At 32.3% G+C, this 18,682-nt stretch overlaps 1 protein-coding gene across 2 annotated transcripts in view; it reads left to right on the top strand.

The window, feature by feature from the left end:
* The first annotated feature begins 603 nt into the window (after nt 1-603).
* Nucleotides 604-18,682, top strand: part of LOC143230892 (dopamine D2-like receptor) — a 186,167-nt gene continuing 168,088 nt past the window's right edge. Inside the window, exon 1 of one of the 2 annotated variants that reach the window (XM_076465181.1) lies at nt 604-802. The gene's annotated coding sequence lies outside the window, so the exon portion shown is untranslated. The remainder of the gene's footprint in view (nt 803-18,682) is intronic. The other variant, XM_076465182.1, reaches the window with a different exon arrangement.

Below are 18,682 nucleotides of genomic sequence, written 5' to 3' on the forward strand. Positions count from 1 at the left end.
CGAAGGACCAACGTACAACAGTTTATTTCCTAATTTATATTCTAAATTTCTTGTTATGCTTATGATATTTCTTAAGAAAATATAAATTGAATACATGAAAGTACTTTTTTTTTAGTGGAAATTATATCACTTTATAAAATAGATCATTTTATACTAAGATTATTTGAAAATGCTTAAATCTATTAAGAAAATATTTACAATTTAACAAGTAGGGCTAGTTTATTGTGCTCTAAATTGCAGTATAGAGCTCAAATATGAATGAACGATATTTCTAGTTTTCAAATTCCTTGCTTATCGCAAAGCCTTTATATTAATCTTTATTTTTTGTGTCCACAAATTTCTGAGTAATTTTACTGATGACTTTCTTCACCCACTGTGAAGGTCAAGTGGTTCGTGACGAATTAAAGGGAACGTAGCAAGGTAGCGGGTATATGTTATCTTAACAAACCATACGCTGGAATGAAGTCATTAAACTAGAGAGGAGAAAATGATGTTTTCAAATGATCTTCTATACAGGTTACATGGAACACCACTAGAGGGCAACATATACTCGATCAATAGGGAGTGCAAAGAGAGATAAGATCATTTATCAAGGACCAGCTTTGGTGGCCAGCATTCTCTGCGTGCTGCTGAACGTGACTGAAACTAACGAGTATATCTCTAGCTCTCCTACCTACAAGTGTTTAGTTTTCAATCTGTCAAATTAGACTCAACAAACTTGGGTCTCAATTAAAGACAACTATCTCCTACTGTAAAACTTCTGTTAAAAGCACCCAGAGGTATGTTGATGCTCCTTTTTAGGGTAAGTGTAATTTGTCATGCTTGTTTCTAGGACTGAAAACTTTATTATTTAACACACAATATAGGAACTTAAGAAAAATTTGAGAATCTTTTCATTAATGATTTCTAATTTGTAAGACAGTTGTATGTATCGTTTGTTACGGAAAGCCTGTCTCAAATGAAAAAAAATATGCGAGTTAGTTTAAAATATGGTATATTTATGATAAAGTAACATGATCAAAAGTCAGCCAGTTTACATTAATTTAATTAACTGTATTTTTATTGTCCTTATTTAATTACCGAGCAAACGGTATTCATTTAGAAGTAATATATATAGCATACACTTTTCCGTTGAGATTCTCTAACATAGTTCTTTGTTTCAGCATGCGTTTGTTTTACGAATAAAGTTGTTAGCTTTAAGAAGTCGGCCGGGAAAAACTAATATAAAAATGAACAACAGTGATAGAATATGCTGTTATTTTTCCTTAGGACTTCTAGCTATTCTAAAAATCTAAACATAAATAGAATTTTAGTGGCTTGTACCGATACAATTATTATCACGTTTTCCTTTTGCCTAAAAAGTTCATAATAAAAATAGATAGCGTTAAAAAAAGGATAATTTTCCGTATTATATGTTCACTTTATCTCAGTGTTATTTCAAGAGATTGTGACAAAAGTATTCGTTTTCCAATCTAACTGAAGTTTTATGTAACATTAGAAAAAACAAAAACAATTGTACTTTTCGCAAAAGCTTCATTTACTAACTATAATTAATTAACAACAATTGATAAATAAGGTTTTTCTGAAACGTACACATATCTTTGTTTTTTCCCCCATTTATATAAATACAGAGCTTTTTTAAGTTCCAGTGGTTCCATGTATTAATTATATTTATGTAATTACTTAATGTACATCCAGTGGTTCCATATTTACGATATAATTTCTATCTAACTATGCGTTACATAGGCAATAATCGGATTTTTACTTGTCTTTTAAGATATATTCTGTTTACAAGACCTCCATCTTGACAAACTTTACCGCTTATATCACAAGATACACTTAATTTATAAATAAACTTAGTAAAATATAGTACTTCATAGACTTCAGGGCAAATGAATGTAGATTCAACAAAGGCTATCTCTCCTTAACCATTTACTACAATGCTATGTTCGAAAACAATTGGATTTATGCTCCGTTTGTAAAAAATAATTATGCTTTTAGGCTTAGTATGACTTTTAAAGCTCTACGAATAACAAACAGATTTTAAAAATCTGATAAAAAATATAAGATAAAATATGAAAAAGATAAAAAATATGGAAAATAAATAACATGTTATTCAGATGATTATTTTTTCTTTAAATCTCAGAGGCTTTATGAAGCAGCATACATATATATATATATACATTTGTAGGCTCAACTAATACCATTATTCCTATATTTTAAAAGCTTTATATTTGTAGTGTACTGTATTAACATTCGCGCACGCATACACACACACAGATATATATATGTATACTTCTACATATATTTGTATTTAAGAAATAAAGATGTAGTTATAACACGCAGTCTATCATATTTTTCAATTATGCTGTTACCGTAAGATCTGGTTTTTCTAAAATTATGTCTGAACTTCATTGGAAGTTTACATTTCTGTCGGGAGAAAACCGTACCATTAGTCACTATTTCTATTTAACAAAATAATATTTTGTTAGAAATTCATGATGACGAGAAATCCACTTGAAGTAAAAATGTATTTTAAGACGGCTGCTATGGGTAATATTTTGTTAGCTTAGTGGACGTACCTTTACCTTTGGATGTGGGTGTTTTTATTATAGCAAAGCCACATAAAACTATCTTCTGAGTCCATCGAGGAAAATCGAACCCCTCAATTTAGCGTTGTAAATACGTAGACTTACCGCTATATCAGCGGGAGACTCTTACTTTAGGAGATAAAAATGCAACAGTAAGTAGTAGAGAACAAGATTTGTTTATTTGTTTTGAATTTCGCACAAAGCTACTCGAGGGATATCTGTGCTAGCCGTTCCTAATTTAGCAGTGTAAGACTAGAGGGAAGGCAGCTATTCATCACCACCCACCACCAACTCTTGGGCTACTCTTTTACCAACGAATAGTGGGATTGACCGTCACATTATAACACACTCGCGTCTGAAAGGACGAGCAGATTTGGCGCGACGGGGATGCGAACCCGCGAACCTCAGATTACGAGTCGCATGCCTTAACACGCTTGGCCATGCCGGGCCCAGAGAACTAGTAAATCGCTCATATTTCGTGATTGATTAGAATATAACCATGTGATCTTTAAAGGTGGAACACTTTTCTATAGCTTTTAGTTTTTCTTCTCTAGATCAGCTTAGATTTTTCTAAACATCTTTAAAGGATATTCTGAATTTCACCCAAAGCTGCACGAGGGCTATCTTCATTAGCCGACCCAAAGAATATTGGGATTGACCTCACATTATAACGCTCTCATGGCTGGAAAGGAGAGCACGTTTGGTGAAACGGTATACGAATCAATAATTTTAATTTCCAAAGAAAATAAATGATGTTTTAAGAGCGAAACTAAAAATAACAACAACAACAACATTGGCAACAGTATAACTGAGCAAATTTGCATACTTTAATAATATAATCATTCACTTTCACAGTTAAGAAGTTATATACATTAAAATTTCTGTATCAAACTCAATTGATTACCATGCGATACGCGTGAAATAAAAAACAACTACCTTTATTTCGTTTGCACTATTTTAGTAGGCATAAAGGAACGATTAGTATAAGAAATGTTACTTTTCTGCCATCGTAACAATATTTTATCCTCTTAATTTGGGTTTGAACCTTCCTCATAAGATATTTTTCCTTAATAATTTTAATTATTATTTTGTATTATTTACGAACCAGAACCAGATATTTAATAATTTGTAATCAATGAAGCATGTATGATGTTCTCTCGCTCATTAACGTTTTAGGCGTGTGTGGTCTCATCTGAACAAATTGTTCACCTTTCTACAGGGTCAGTTACACAATGTGATTTAAAGCAAACGTTTTATGCCCAAATACTTATATGTAAAAACAATTTTATCAGCTGTTTTAAACGACATGAACGATCTGATAGTTATTTTAATGTTTATTAGTTTCAACATGTTTACTTTTCAGTTTGATTGTATTAATAACATTCTTAACGTGTTTTTTTTACAACAAAATTGAATCGAGTGTGTGACCTAATGGACATCATCACACTACTGTAAATCCGTCATTACTGAAAAAATGAAAACAAAAATGCTTTCCATTTTTAAAAGCCATGATTATGCTGGAAGAATGACTTCCACTATTCGATTAGCGAGGAGTAACTCAAGGGTTGACGGTGGGCGCTATTGGCCACATGTCTTCCATCTCATCTATCGATTTAAAATTAAGAATGATTACGTTTGTGTAGGTTAGTGCAAAAAGTCTAGAAACAAGCAAATAACTTGGTTTATTCTTTCAAGTCTTCGCTGAATTTATTTTTATTTTTGAATTTGCTATAATAAAATCTTATTTTAATTTAATGTGTGTAAAATATATATAAAAAAACAAAAGAAATATTTAGAAAATTTATATTAGGTTTGATGACTTGTGCATGAGAACATGAACTAAACGTAATCAGATTTCTACTAAATAATCGAGTTAGTCTTCGTGCGTGGAAATACGACAGACATAATTATACTCGATCGCACCTCACATTTTTTTTTTCTTTGTCATGACAAAATAAATTCTTGGCAAAAATAAAATGCAGCAAATTGTATTAAATTTCAGAGTGATCTATAATTTTTTGTACCTCGTAGTTATGAATCTGAATATTTTCCGTGCGAGAATAAATCTTGGATAGTTTTTGTCACCTGTTTTTTTTTTTTTAACGTAGGATTTGTTTCGCGTATCATATGAAAATATGTAAAAATAGTAATGTTGCAATTCTTTGCAAAACGAGTAACAAATAAAAGAAACTAAACCGATTATTTACGAGAAAAAAAATTCTATCTCAACTTACTTCTTCTTATCGTTTTGTAATAAATTTGAGATGATTTATATTTGTAAAAGGAATAAATGTCAGTGTGGTATAATTAAATATGAAATAAATAGTTTTGTAAGTGTTTTTGGGTTTTATGATTCATTTTATTATATTTATACCTCACGCAGAGGATCCCTTTTAGAATAGTTGTAATACAGGTATTCTCTCACAACAACCAAATCTAACTCAAAAGTTACTGCAAGTACAACATAAGAATCCAGCCTTTCGTGCGGAATAGAAGCCAACCTATAATTAACCATATATCATAGATATGGACAAGGTGTAGACCCACGGTAAAATTCTGCTATTGATCATGTGGGCTTGTTGAGAATAATATGCCTGTAGCACAGGTGAGAAGAATCCCAAATCAAAATCTTGACTGTTTTAGAAGCAGCCCTGTTTAAAGCCCCGACAAAAGTAAATGGAAGATAACTAACGAAATTTATTTCAGCTTTTTCAATCATTGACATTTTAAGCCCCAATTTTCTTTTGTAGCGAAATATGAATGCTATCAACATCATCTAAAACAGTGCGTTATGAAAATAATTTTAATTTTAATGGTTTAGTTCTTGTTTTTATATATGTACCAGACAAAGTAAGTTTCTTGTATATTTTGTGGAATCAGAATAGTTTGATATACTCAGTTTGATTGGTTGATTGCAGTTAGGCATAAAGCTACACAATGAACTATCTGTGATCTGCCAAGTATCTAAACCCAGTTTTTAGCGTTGTAAATCCAAAGACACCACTGTGGGGCCTCAAGAAATAAAGCTGGGCTGTGTTTGTTTTTTTTTATTTCACGCGAAGTTACACGAATGTTATCTGCGCTAGCCGTCCCTAATTTAGCAGTGTAAGACTACAGAGAAGGCAGCTAGTCATCACCACCAACAGCCAACTCTTGGGCTACTCTTTTACTAACGAATAGTGGGATTGACCATCACATCATGACGCTCACACGGCTGAAAAGGCAAGCATGTTTGGTAGGAAGGGAATTCGAACCCGAGACCCTCATATTGTGAGTCGAGCTCCCTAACTACCTGGCCATGTTTGTTTTTGTCTCAATATTAAAAATGATTTGAATATTACATCGACTGAAATATTTCATAGTAAACAGAATGATTAAAATGGTCGAATTTATTTTTATATTTTGCTTTTGTTGCTATTTTCATTTGGAAAGAAAGCTGATAAAAGTAAAAGTACCTGAAAGATGCGTTTCTCAAAATTATCTTCTCTCGTTTTCCCATCTGGAAATAATTTAGTTAGATTTTTTGTTATTAAATTTGGTCATAAAAACGTGTAACTTGTTTATTTTTGAGTTTTTCAAATATTTTTTCTCTTCATTAATTAAAAAATTACACGTTATAGAAACGGACAAAAATATAATTGAAATAAAATAGAACATATAAAACTCAAATTACTGTATTATTATTATTGATCTACCTTATAATTCTGAATCTAAAATGTAGAGTTTTAATATGCTTATTTCATCAGAAGAAAGTTGACTAAATTTTTGTTGAAGAGTGAGTAACAATTTATGGTCACACAACTGTTGAAACGGCTAAACATTAACACATTACTGTCACTTGTTTATTTGCACAGCAAAATGTTTTGATTTTAAGCTTGTTCGAAATGTTAATGTGTTAAGTAACATGATAAACACCAATTACTTTTGGCTACGAAGAAGCTATTTAGGTTAATTAAGCAAACAAGGAAACTTGGAACAAGCATCGCCAGGTGATTAAGGCACTTGATTCGTAATCTGAGGGTCGCGGGTTTGAATCCCCGTCACACCAAACAGGCTCGCCCTTTCAGCCGTGGGAGTGTTATAAAGTGTCGATCAATCCCACTATTATTTGGTAAAAGAGTAGCCCAAGAGCTGGCGGTGGGTGGTGATGACTAGCTGGCTTCCCTCTAGTTTTACACTGCAAAATTAGGGACGGCTAGCGCAGATAGATCTTGTGTAGCTCTGCGCGAAATTTGATATAAACCAAACAAAATCAGAACCGCGATATTATACAATTTAATGTAAGTATGGTAATAACCTAAGTTCGTCGTTTTCCTGATGACTCAAAATAATTTTCAGCTTCTGCAAACATACAGTGACATATTAGGCTTATTGCTCTCAAGTAGATTCGTGGATATATCGCATTTTGTGAACTCCGCAGCTTTGCTAATTAAGCTAGAATGAAAAGGCTGTCATGATAGATATTTTTACACGATTTATTGTCTTAGTGAGCTGAAAAAAGAAACAAAAACGCAGATATTAAATAACTATTGAATAACTTCACAATATACAAGACACGATAGGCTTTTCTGACTGTTTAGATACCACAAGTGTGTGTTTTTTATAACAAAGCCAGATCAACGTACGCGTTATGTCCACCGAGAGCGATCGAGCCTCTGATTTTAGCGTTGTAAATCCCAAGAATTACCGCTGTCTCAGCGGGGAACGAGGCTACGAATTTCAAATATTTAATTAATTGTATTAGGATATTATCATATTCTGACTGTTTAGAAGAGGAATATGTTTATTACATGATTCTTGATTTTATGTTTAATATTTTCCAAAAGTATGGCTTGATTTCTTCCCTTTTGTAAAATCTATACATATAAAGCAAAATCTCACGTAGCTAGTAATGTAGATAATCTACAGGAACGTTATAACCAGACTAATATTTCTTATTCACACACTCATTGTTTATTTCGAAATATTATTTACAGATGTAGGAAATATATATTTGTATGTATGTAAAGAGAGTATTAATACTGCAGAGTTAAGTAAATTAAAACAAAATAAAGCGGAAGAACTGAGTTAAAAATGCCTAATCCAAACCTCTGACTAATGTTAGTTTGTTATAACCAAAAACAAGCCAAAACAAGTGTTAAAAAATAAAAAAACGCTGAATCATTTGAACAAATTCCAAGGTACAGGTTATAATGTGGCAAATAAAATATACCCTGGTTTTGGAGGTGACTGAAGAAATAGGACCCACTTTGTGGTGGGCATACACCGTCTATTAGATAGTTCTAACTTCCATTTGTCAGTCTCACGTATAGAAATAAAATAAAGGAATAGCAACAAAAATTAAAATGCTAGAATTAGAAATTAGGATAGCAAGATGTGGGTCTTTTAAGTCTACAACGTTTACATCTATATCACCCTTCACTGCCTATAGACAGTTGTGGTGAGGTGACTGCTCTCCAACGTAAAGAAAAATATATAAAGTATAAAAATAAGTTACTACTATTTAAAGGTAAGTAAGTTAAATAAACTTACCTCTTAAAGTTAGTATTCCAGCCCTCATTATGGTAGTATAGCACTAACTGGTAGCCCAGTAAGCGAATTATACCAGTGAATAAGGTCATTTAACAACTAGTCACTATTTTATGTCAATGAACACCTGACCACGTATAAAGGCTTGTTTAGAGTATGAAAATTGATAGTTACATAGTACTTACTGGGTGGTGATTGGGAGTTGTATAACTGGCTGTGATCCTTTATATTTGTATTAGTTTTATAGGTTACTAGTTACTGCCTTACTACCATAATGGGGTCGGCTTGATAACTTCAAGAAGAAAGTTTATTAAACTGATTTAACCCCAAATGGCAGTACTTTATGTTTATGTATTTTTCTGTTTCTTCTTCTTTTTTACTTTGGAGAGCATTCACCTTTCCACAACTATTTGCAGGCAGTGAAAGGTTATATAGATGTAGGACGTTGTGGGCTAAAATACCCACATCTTGTTCTCCTAATTTCTATTTATATTATTTTAAGTTTGATTTCTATTGCTATTCCTTAATTTTATTTCTTTATTTGAGAATGGCGAATGGAGTTTAAGACTGATAAACGATTTATCCCCACCGCAATTTGGGTCTTAATCTTTCAGTCACCTCCAACTCCAAAACCAAGGGTACATTTTAAATCTCACATTATAACTTGTAGTCTGGGATCCTTTTAATTGATGCAGCGTTTTTATTTTTTTATTTCGGTTTGTTTTTGGTTATAACAAACTATATTACTATGCAAATATTCAAATATATACACACTTATTTAAACAGGCATAAATTACACATACATATTTAACAAAAGTTCAGGCTTTATTTTTTTAACAAAAACTTACACACATCTTGTAATGGAAGAGAAACATCAGAATATTTGATGTGACCAAGAGTAGAACGAACTAGAGCGTCACAAAAAGATTTATTCATCTCAAGTTAATTTAAACCGCTTAACAACTGAATTAGGAGTATGACTTTTAATTTTTTTTTAATTAAATACAAAGCTACACTTTGTACTCTGTCTAGAGGTCCTGCATGGTCAGGTGATTTAGGCACTCGACTCGCGGGTTCAAATCCTCGTCACACTAAAAAACATGCTTGCCCTTCCAGTCGTGGAGGTGTTATAATGTGACGGTCAATCCCACAATTCGATGTTAAAAGAGTATCTTAAGAGTTGGCGGTGAATGGTGATGTCTAGCTACCTTCTCTCTAGTCTTAGATTCCTAAATTAGGAACGGCTAGCGCAGATAGCCCCAGTATTCAAAACAAACCAAACCAATACTCTGTCCAGTACAGGTGTCGAAACTCGATTTTTAGTTGTATAAGTCCGCACACGTACTGCTGTGCCACTGGGACGAGGAGGCATTTTTAGTAATGCCAAAATCACCCCACATTTTCATTAAATAAACAGAGTTTAGGCTTATGAAAGTGTTCAACGAGAACTGACTCCGGTTTTTTCAACGTTTTCGTATCCAAATCGATATAAAATAAAGAAAATTGCATTTAACTTTAAATGTGATTGCTTGAATTTTAAAATAATATTTCAAAACTTTAACATCTGCTGTAATTTTCCACTAAGAAGGTACAATATTTTATCAAGATAAATCCTTATCATTGACTTAGTTAAAATACTGAGATTCCATGAGGCTCGATTGACATGATTTATGGAATGTGTTTTGATATTATATATTTAAATAATTGAGTTAAGTAATTACAGAAACGGTATGTTTAGACAATGTCAGTTTTTGTTTGGGAATTTCGCACAAAGCAACTCGAGGGCTATCTGTGCTAGCCGTCCCTAATTTAGTAGTGTAAGACTAGAGGGAAGGCAGCTAGTCATCACCACCCACCGCCAACTCTTGGGCTACTCTTTTACCAACGAATAGTGGGATTGACCGTCACATTATAACGCCCCCACGGCTGGGAGGGCGAGCATGTTTTGGCGCGACTCGGGCGCGAACCCGCAGATTACGAAGCGCACGCCTTAACGCGCTAGGCCATGCCAGGCCCGATAATGTCAGCATAGCAATTTTTATTCATACAAACTGCTAGAATAAAAATGAAGTCTATTACACTTCTTAGATGTTTGCATTATTTTTATTTACTCTTTGTATTATACCATTTTAGAGTGACACAAAAAATGTTTTTGAAGCCTTAAAGTTCTACTTATAAATGTTTTTTGATTTATGAGTTTTTTACGTCTACTTTTCGAAGTTTGATGTACTGTAAATTTCTATGATAAAAAAAGTATTTTATCACAATTATCGGTTTCCTCTTTAAATCCACATTTTATGACACATTCAAGAACGTGTAAATTATGAATTTTTATTTTTATTTCGCGAAGTGGGATTCGTGCATAAAAACTTCGCAGTTTATGATATGATTATTTTTTATAAAATATAAAGACCTGTCAGAACTTAACCACCTAACAGAAAAGATTTCCTTAACATTTTTTTTGTGTTAAAGAATGGAGTCAAAAAGTACAAAACTCGAGTGTTATACTCTGAAAGTACTCAGTTAACTTATTACATTTGGTTCGAAACGTGATTTTTTAGAAAGCAAAATGACGTTAATTATAACAGCACTCACCGGGAAATGAGATGTCAGACACTATAACAGGGTAACCCTGAACATGGCCATTATCCAGATGCCGCTCTCAATGTAAGTTCAGACAAATAGAGTAAAGTAAAATAAATTAATCTAGCACTTATATATGAAAATAATAATTTCATGAATTTTTAAAATAAGCTTTACAGATTATTTCCTTAGTGTAATGAAACTCGAAGAATACATTGTTAATTAATATAGAAAAAAAGTGTTTTGGTTGAAACATAAACTTTAATGAATATCATTTTAATTTAATTAATTACCAGAGATCTAGGTCTTAAATTCATGACATCGTATATTTCAAACATGTATAGTTTTAAGTAATGGGTAAGTGTTAAAAATCCTAACTACGAAGAAACCAATATTGTTAAATAAAACACATTTTATAGGCCCGGCATGGCCAAGTGGTTAAGGCACTCGACTCGTAATCAGAGGGCCGTGGATCCAAATCCCCGTCGCACCAAACATGCTCGCCCTTTCAGCCGTGGGAGCGTTATAATGTGACGGTCAATCCCACTATTCGTTGATAAAAGAGCAGCCCAAGAGTTGGCGGTGGGTGGTGATGACTAACTGCCTTCCCTCTAGTTTTACACTGCTAAATTAGGGACGGCAAGCGCAGATATCCCTCGAGTAGCTTTGTGCGAAATTCAAACCAAACCATGAAAAGATATCTTTAAAAGTGTTATTAAATTACCTAGTTCACAGAAATACAGTTATATTTAAAAATATTTGCATTCTTATAAAGTGTAACCCTTCGAAAAGCTTTTTAGAATACTGCACATTCAGACCAGTGTAATACGTGCGTGTATGTGTTCGTGTCTCTCTAAAATTATTCATAGTTATATACCCATTTTATTATATTATTGTAAAAATTGTGTTGTTTGTGTTGAAATTTACTTTTATTAAAAATAATATCATTCATACGATCCATTATTTCTATTTTCAGATTCTATCTTACTGTAGCTAAATTTGTTTTTTGTTACTGAAATTTGAAGCGACTAATTTCCAACAAGTATTAAGTCGAAAGATCAAAAACATCCTTCCATATTCAGTGTAAAAGATTGCATTGAATGTTATGAAAATCTGAGTTAATGTTTGTGTATTTCACCAGATGTGTAAGCTACAAGCTTACAAGTGTTTATTGTAAAGGAGCTTGGGTCAAAAACATGTGTTTGACAGAGAAAATATTCCAATAGCTTGTTTGTAAGTTTATTTCAGCTGTTTATATTTAAGCATTATTTGCGTACTTTTCCAAGACTATGAATTATTTAGAATTCTGAGTTACCTGATTATCCTTTATGTGTAGAATATATTAAGAGTGAAAAACATGTTGAAACTTACAATCCTTTTGATTTTCAAACCGGCTCTTGAAAAGCTTTAGAAAATGTTCCTTTGTACACAAAGTTGTAGACAAACACCAAGAAAATGTCAAATTTTAAATCTATCTACATTGCTTGGATATCTACAAATTCTCTCACTTTTTGTGTGCAAAATAGAATTATGTTTGTTTGTTTGAATTTCGCGTAAAGAAACTCGCAGGAGAGCCACCCATAATTTGGAAGTGATAAACAGCTAGTAAACATCATTTACCGCCAACTCTTGAGTTATTCTAGTTTGATCGTAAGTCTTATAAAGAACCTGAAATACGCAGCTCAATACCTTTTTGTCGATAACGGGACACAAACCAAGGAATCTTAAATTTACATCCAGTACATTAACTACTTAGCCTCTTTTGATATGAGAAACGCTTTAGTCTGTTATTTTTAGTTTTATTAGTCATGTATGCAAATATAAGTAATGTAATTTATGTGCTTTGTCCAGCATGGAGAATCGAACACAAAACGTTTGCTGCTCGTTTCCCATGACAGTGCTTTTTGATCAGGATTTAGACTTTATTAGTTCTCTTTAATAATACGTTATTACAAATTACAAATACGCTAAGATTCGTTTTATTTCTCCCGCGAAGATATATCAAACGCTTCACCATAGGAATTTATTTTAAAATTGTTGACAATACTACACGATACGGAAAATATAAAATCATTTTCTAAAATAATATAAAAATGCATTGATAAGAAAATTTTATTGATGTTCAAAACTAGTTTTCTGAGACCTCATATGTATACATATATTTAACCACGTGTGTGTATATATGTTTAAATTACATTTAAGGAGACTGTTGGCCTAGCATGACCAGGTGGTTAAGGCACTCGACTCGTAATCTCAGGGTCGTGGGTTCGAATTACCCGTAACCAAACATAATCGCCCTTTCAGCCGTGAGAGCATTATAATGTCACGGTCAATCCCACTATTCGTTGGTAAAAGAGTAGCCCAAGAATTGGCGGTGGGTAGTGATGACTAATTGTCTTCCCTCTCGTCTTACACTCCTAAATTAGAGACGGCTAACGCAGATAGCCCTCGTGTAGCTTTGCGCGAAATTCAAAACAAACCAAAGAGAATATTACTACTGTAGGTAGAATAAAATCAAATCGCAATTTTTTTATAACCAAAAACAATCTAAAAGAAAATTATGAAATAAAAAACGCTGCATGACGTGAAAGGATTTCAATGTACAAACTTTAATGTTGGATGTAGAATTGGAGGTGACTAACTAAGTAGGCCCCACACTGTGGCGGGGATACACCGTCTATCAATCTTAGCCTCTATTTGCCAGTCTCGCATAAAGAAGTAAAATAAATTAAATGAATAAAATAACACAAAATTAAAATAATAGAAATTGGAAGAGCAAGATGAGGGTGTTTAAGCCCACAACATCCCACATCTATGTCGTTCTTCACTGTCTGGAGACAGTGCTTGGTTAAATGTCTTTAAACACACTTTAGTACTATATTTTCATAATTTAAAATCAAAGTTTTTTTAACGTTCTTTAATATTCATTACTGAAATTTTAACACTATTTCATTATATTTTACTACATTAATGGTTGGAGAAAATGTATAAATGTACTTTTTATTAAATAATGTTTACATTAAAAAGTGTACATGAATAGTTAATGGGTTACTACAAGTATATTAAAAAAGAATATTGTGTTGAGCTTTCGAAATTGTAAGAACGTTATACATATAAACGTTTTTATAACGTGTAATGTATAGAGTTATTACGAACAGCATATACTAACAGTAGTAAATATATTGTAATCACCAGTATTTTCTAGTTTTCAGGGCTCTAAATATTTCTTTGTAAGTTTCGTGCTAATAAATTATTAAACATCCAACGTGGAGATACTTTGAACTAATTATACTTTGTAGTAAAAGCAGTACGACCCAATTTATGTTACCTTGAACTTAGAAATATCATGTTTGTTAAATCTTACTGTAAAACATTTTCATTGTGTAATACTTTATGGCTTTGACAGGAACAAGATATCATTCTCAACAGAAAACAGCAATTCCAGTTTTGTGATTAAGGTTCAAACGTAACCTTTGATGCAACTTTGAAGAAAGACATTAAATTATGTATTTTGATTTTTGCTTACATTAAATTAGACGTTAGTGGCCAAGGTATGTTTCCTAGTCATTGTTTATTCAGTAACATAAGTTCATACATCTTAAAGAATAGTACTGACAAAGTGCTCTAAGTATTCACTCTTTACTTTGAATCAGCTTCAAGAGGTTCTTGAGTTTCATGTTGAGTTATTTCACACATCTATAGACGATTGGATCACAAAACCCAGACGTAATGCAACCAAGCCAGTGAATAGGAAATATCCATTAAAACAGTCGCCCTATCCTCAATTGTCTGCGCTACTATTTTACTCTAAAATAAATTTATAAACATTTTTCCATCTTATTGGATAAATTATGTTTACTGCAAACATTCTACAAAATAATTTCAGTATATTTTAAGGGAAATTCAAGATTGTGTTTTTAAGATGCGCAAAAAATACTTTCGGTATTAACTCATAGAAACACCAGTGCGAAGGAATTGTGATTTAGCTAGTTTATTTTATATAAAGATACATAGAGGTTATATTATGAACTATTATTGTGCAATGTTAACTTGATAAGTTATAATATAGTGAAAGAATGACATTGGCTTTTCCACGTTTCTCTGTAAACACAGTATCGCAAGTTAAGATTTGTCATTATGAAGAATCAATCTCTCAATACCATTAGATTAAGCGTTTAAAGAAATTCCATAAAACATATTTGATGGATGCAGGATTTATTATACCCTAATACTAGGATAAAACCACAGTAAGTTAATGCTATTAAACTTTTAACACTTTTCACGTGTGCATTAAACGTTACAAAATAATTTAAAAATAACATGGAAATTGGAACAGAATAAAACAGTTGGAATTTGAATGACATTTTGGATCTAGATATCCTATTTCACTCTTAAAAACATTCTTTACATTTTGAATAAGATTTTAAAGTACTTCAGTTTACCAGTTCTGAAATGTTTCAAATTCTTAAACTTAAGTAATTTCCAGGCACTTTTCTTGTTTTATTTGGTAGCTTCCAGCGATTTTATATAGTTATGTCCTTTTCATTGAATAGATAACTCCATTAAATATTCTGGTTGGCACGCAAATCATTTGATGGCCTAATATCTACCATTTCTTTTAAACTAATAAATTAGTTATTATGACTCCACGTGTTCTGTTTATCCTTGTTTAAGAATCTGATTAACAGTTCTTAATTGTTCTTCATTTATCTTCAGACATTTGCTAAAAACCACATTATCTGTGGAATGAATCGCAATTCTATTACCCACCTCAGCTTTTAATATACTATCTTTAAACACCTTCCATTATATTCCATCAAAATGTTTAGATGTTATTTAGTCGTTATACTGCAACAGACATTATAGAATTATCGAACACTATTTTTGTATTATCAAGACTTAATCCCGCACTGCTCTTTTTGTAAGATTATGACATCACCACCTGTCAGTGCCAGTGTTCACCACTGAAACACATTAGTGTATAAGCCTTTCCATTAATGTCCGAGTAAAACCTTTTTTATCAAAGATTACAGGCAGACTTTTCCAACCTTTCTTATTTTTATTTTCGTCAAATTAATTTTTGAGTAACATAATCAGCTTAAATATTTTTCTAAGGTGTGAAATATAAAGAGATGTGGAATACAGTTAGATACGATATAACTATGTGATAAAACAAAGAAATAATCAAATAAGAAGCCTATGTTTATTCAGGTTCTACTCAACAGTGTTTATCTAAAAATCAAAGGTAGCTTGTTCATTTTATAACGTTGGCTTACTGATAATGATAATGAGCTAAATCAAAACAAAATTTGCAGCAGAGTTGGCTGTGATGTAGTGTTCACTGTTCAGTTTTTACTATGTGATCCTATACGCCAGTAAGTAAGACTTTTAACTTCCTTTTTTAGTTTACTCATATTAATTAAATACAACAACATCATTGAATCCAAATACGCGCCTGAAACTGTGAATAAATTTAGATATAGTTTGTTCTTTAAATGAAATAAATGGACGGGCTTAAATTCATAAATTAATATGCCAAAACATCCGTATTTTGTCTTGTTTTTAATGAAACAAGATCGAATTTTTGTTTATTTATTTATTTCTAATAAATATGATTTTTACAGTCTCTAACAGGTCTTATGATACTTCGTTAATATGATCGCTAGATCATATATTGTAACATTGTGCTACGTTAAAGTCTTAGACTGACTTTGGGAGCTAGTTGGTTTACTTTAAGAACATCTCAAGAAATGTTTTGTAAAGAACGATATTTATACCTGGAATGCAATGTGTTTATTTAAAGTTAAGCAAAACTACACAATGAACTATCTGTGCTCTGTGTACTACGGGTATAGAAACCCGGTTTCTGGTATTGTAAGTCCGCAGACATGCCACTGTGCCATTGGAGGGGTATTTTATTTGGTAAAAAGATAATTTAAAGCTGGCTTTAATTAAAAATTAAGATTATGAAGTTCTTTGAGAATATAATTAATGTAGAGAAACACTAAAAACATATGATTTTAGATACGCCCATACATTTATACAATGTTAAATGGAATAGATCCTCAGCCAGCTAATTAATTTCATAGTCTAAATATTTTTGTACGTATGATCTGCATTTCGTAAATACATCTGAGCTGTATTCCACGTTAGTTTCAGATAAAACGTGAAAGAACTTTGACTTAACTGATATTCAAAAAATGCTTTGGTGACTCAAATTACACAACTTATTGGCTATGCAAGAGAAACAATATTATAGATAATTACAGAATAGCGAGTACCACATGTTTCACGGTGTAAATGTTACAGTGGTTGGAAGATCATTATAAATAATCGAGACCGTCTTGCTTTATGTCAAATTAGAAACTCGAGAAATGTAACATAATTCCTCAGTATACCTTGTAGGAAGTGTAGTTGCCTTACTATAAATAACTGAAGTCCCATGGAACTGTAAGCTATTAAGCATTTTCCGTTGGTTGGGTATTTCTATTATATGAACATACTCTGTAGAAACGACTTTTTGGGGAGCGACTGTTTTTCTCATCATGATATCTTTCCTGTATTCCTTGATGTGTCATATCATAATTATTCATAGGTGACTTCAGCGGTTTATGAAATCATTTTCTCCTACTCTTATAAAATAAATTAGGTATATTATTGGCATGTTCTTCATCTTACTTTATTGCTGTTCTTAACAACTCTGACAAATATATCATCTCATAAACTATGGACCAAGTACTAAGTAAGATACCTATTGTAAACTTGGAACTTTTTGTTAATAACTTTTCCATATGTACCTAATGCTCTAACGTAGTTTTCATTTAGATAAAGATGAACGAGTACTATTAAGATACAATAATAAACCACACAATCACAAACAAAATAGGGGGAAGTGTGGTTTTTATGCCTCAAGGTAAGCTGAAATACGTCCTCTCTCATAAACAATAGGAAAAATATTGTTTAATACTTTAATCCGATAATAATTTATTTCTAAGTTGTACTTTAATCCAGCAGGTGAAGGGAAAATTATGTTACTTATTGGAATGATTCTCAGCGAAGTACGGAACAAATGCTCGCAGATAATTTTGTGCCAGGGGAAATATCAGTTTGTGATTCACTGAGGAGTCGGTTTTCTTATACTTCGGAACTCTACTCTCTTTGAATTTCTTATGACATAACGTAAGTTTGTCACCCAGTGTGTCGTTATTTTATCTGTCTCGCTTAAGAAGAAGACCACTGCATTCATATTACATCCGTTTTATAGTACCGAGTTTTACTAAGATGAATCCCTGCTACTCACACATCATAAGAACAGTATGTATTTGATACAGTTAATCAGTATTGCAATCCTGCTAATAAAAGTGATGTACATGAAGCAGTGACTCGTGGTAAACGTTGTGGACTCATTCAAGTGATCGACAAGTTACACGAAGCTAAGGTTCGTTACGATTGTATTTCATGTCACACTAAAGCAAAACATGTTGATATTTTGTTACCAATTGTTTATTGTAATACAGTGACATAAATTCTTCAACTTATACCTTTATGTATTGTTATTCACGTTCCGGATTTTCTAGCAACTTAATGAGTTATTACTGAGAGTTCGGCTCGTCATGGCCAGGTGAGTTAAGGCGTTCGGCTCGTAATCTGAGGATCGGGGGTTCGAATCCTCGTGACACCAAACATGCCAGCCCTTTCAGCCGTAGGGGCGTTATAATGTGACTGTCAATCCCACCATTCGTTGGTAAAAGAGTAGCAGAAGAGTTGGCAGTGGATAGTAATGATTAGATGCCTTCCCTCTAGTCTTATACTGCTAAATTAGGGACGGCTAGCGCAAATAGCCGTCGTGTAGCTTTGAGTGAAATTTAAAAAAAAACAAAAAAAAACTGAGAGTTATGACTTGAAAATAATATAGTAAATGGTAACGGTTTATCGTACGTATTTTTTATGTTCATGTATATTTTCTTTAAATTACAAAA

Source organism: Tachypleus tridentatus, chromosome 10, assembly GCF_004210375.1.
Source record: "Tachypleus tridentatus isolate NWPU-2018 chromosome 10, ASM421037v1, whole genome shotgun sequence".
Lineage (NCBI taxonomy): Eukaryota > Metazoa > Arthropoda > Merostomata > Xiphosura > Limulidae > Tachypleus > Tachypleus tridentatus.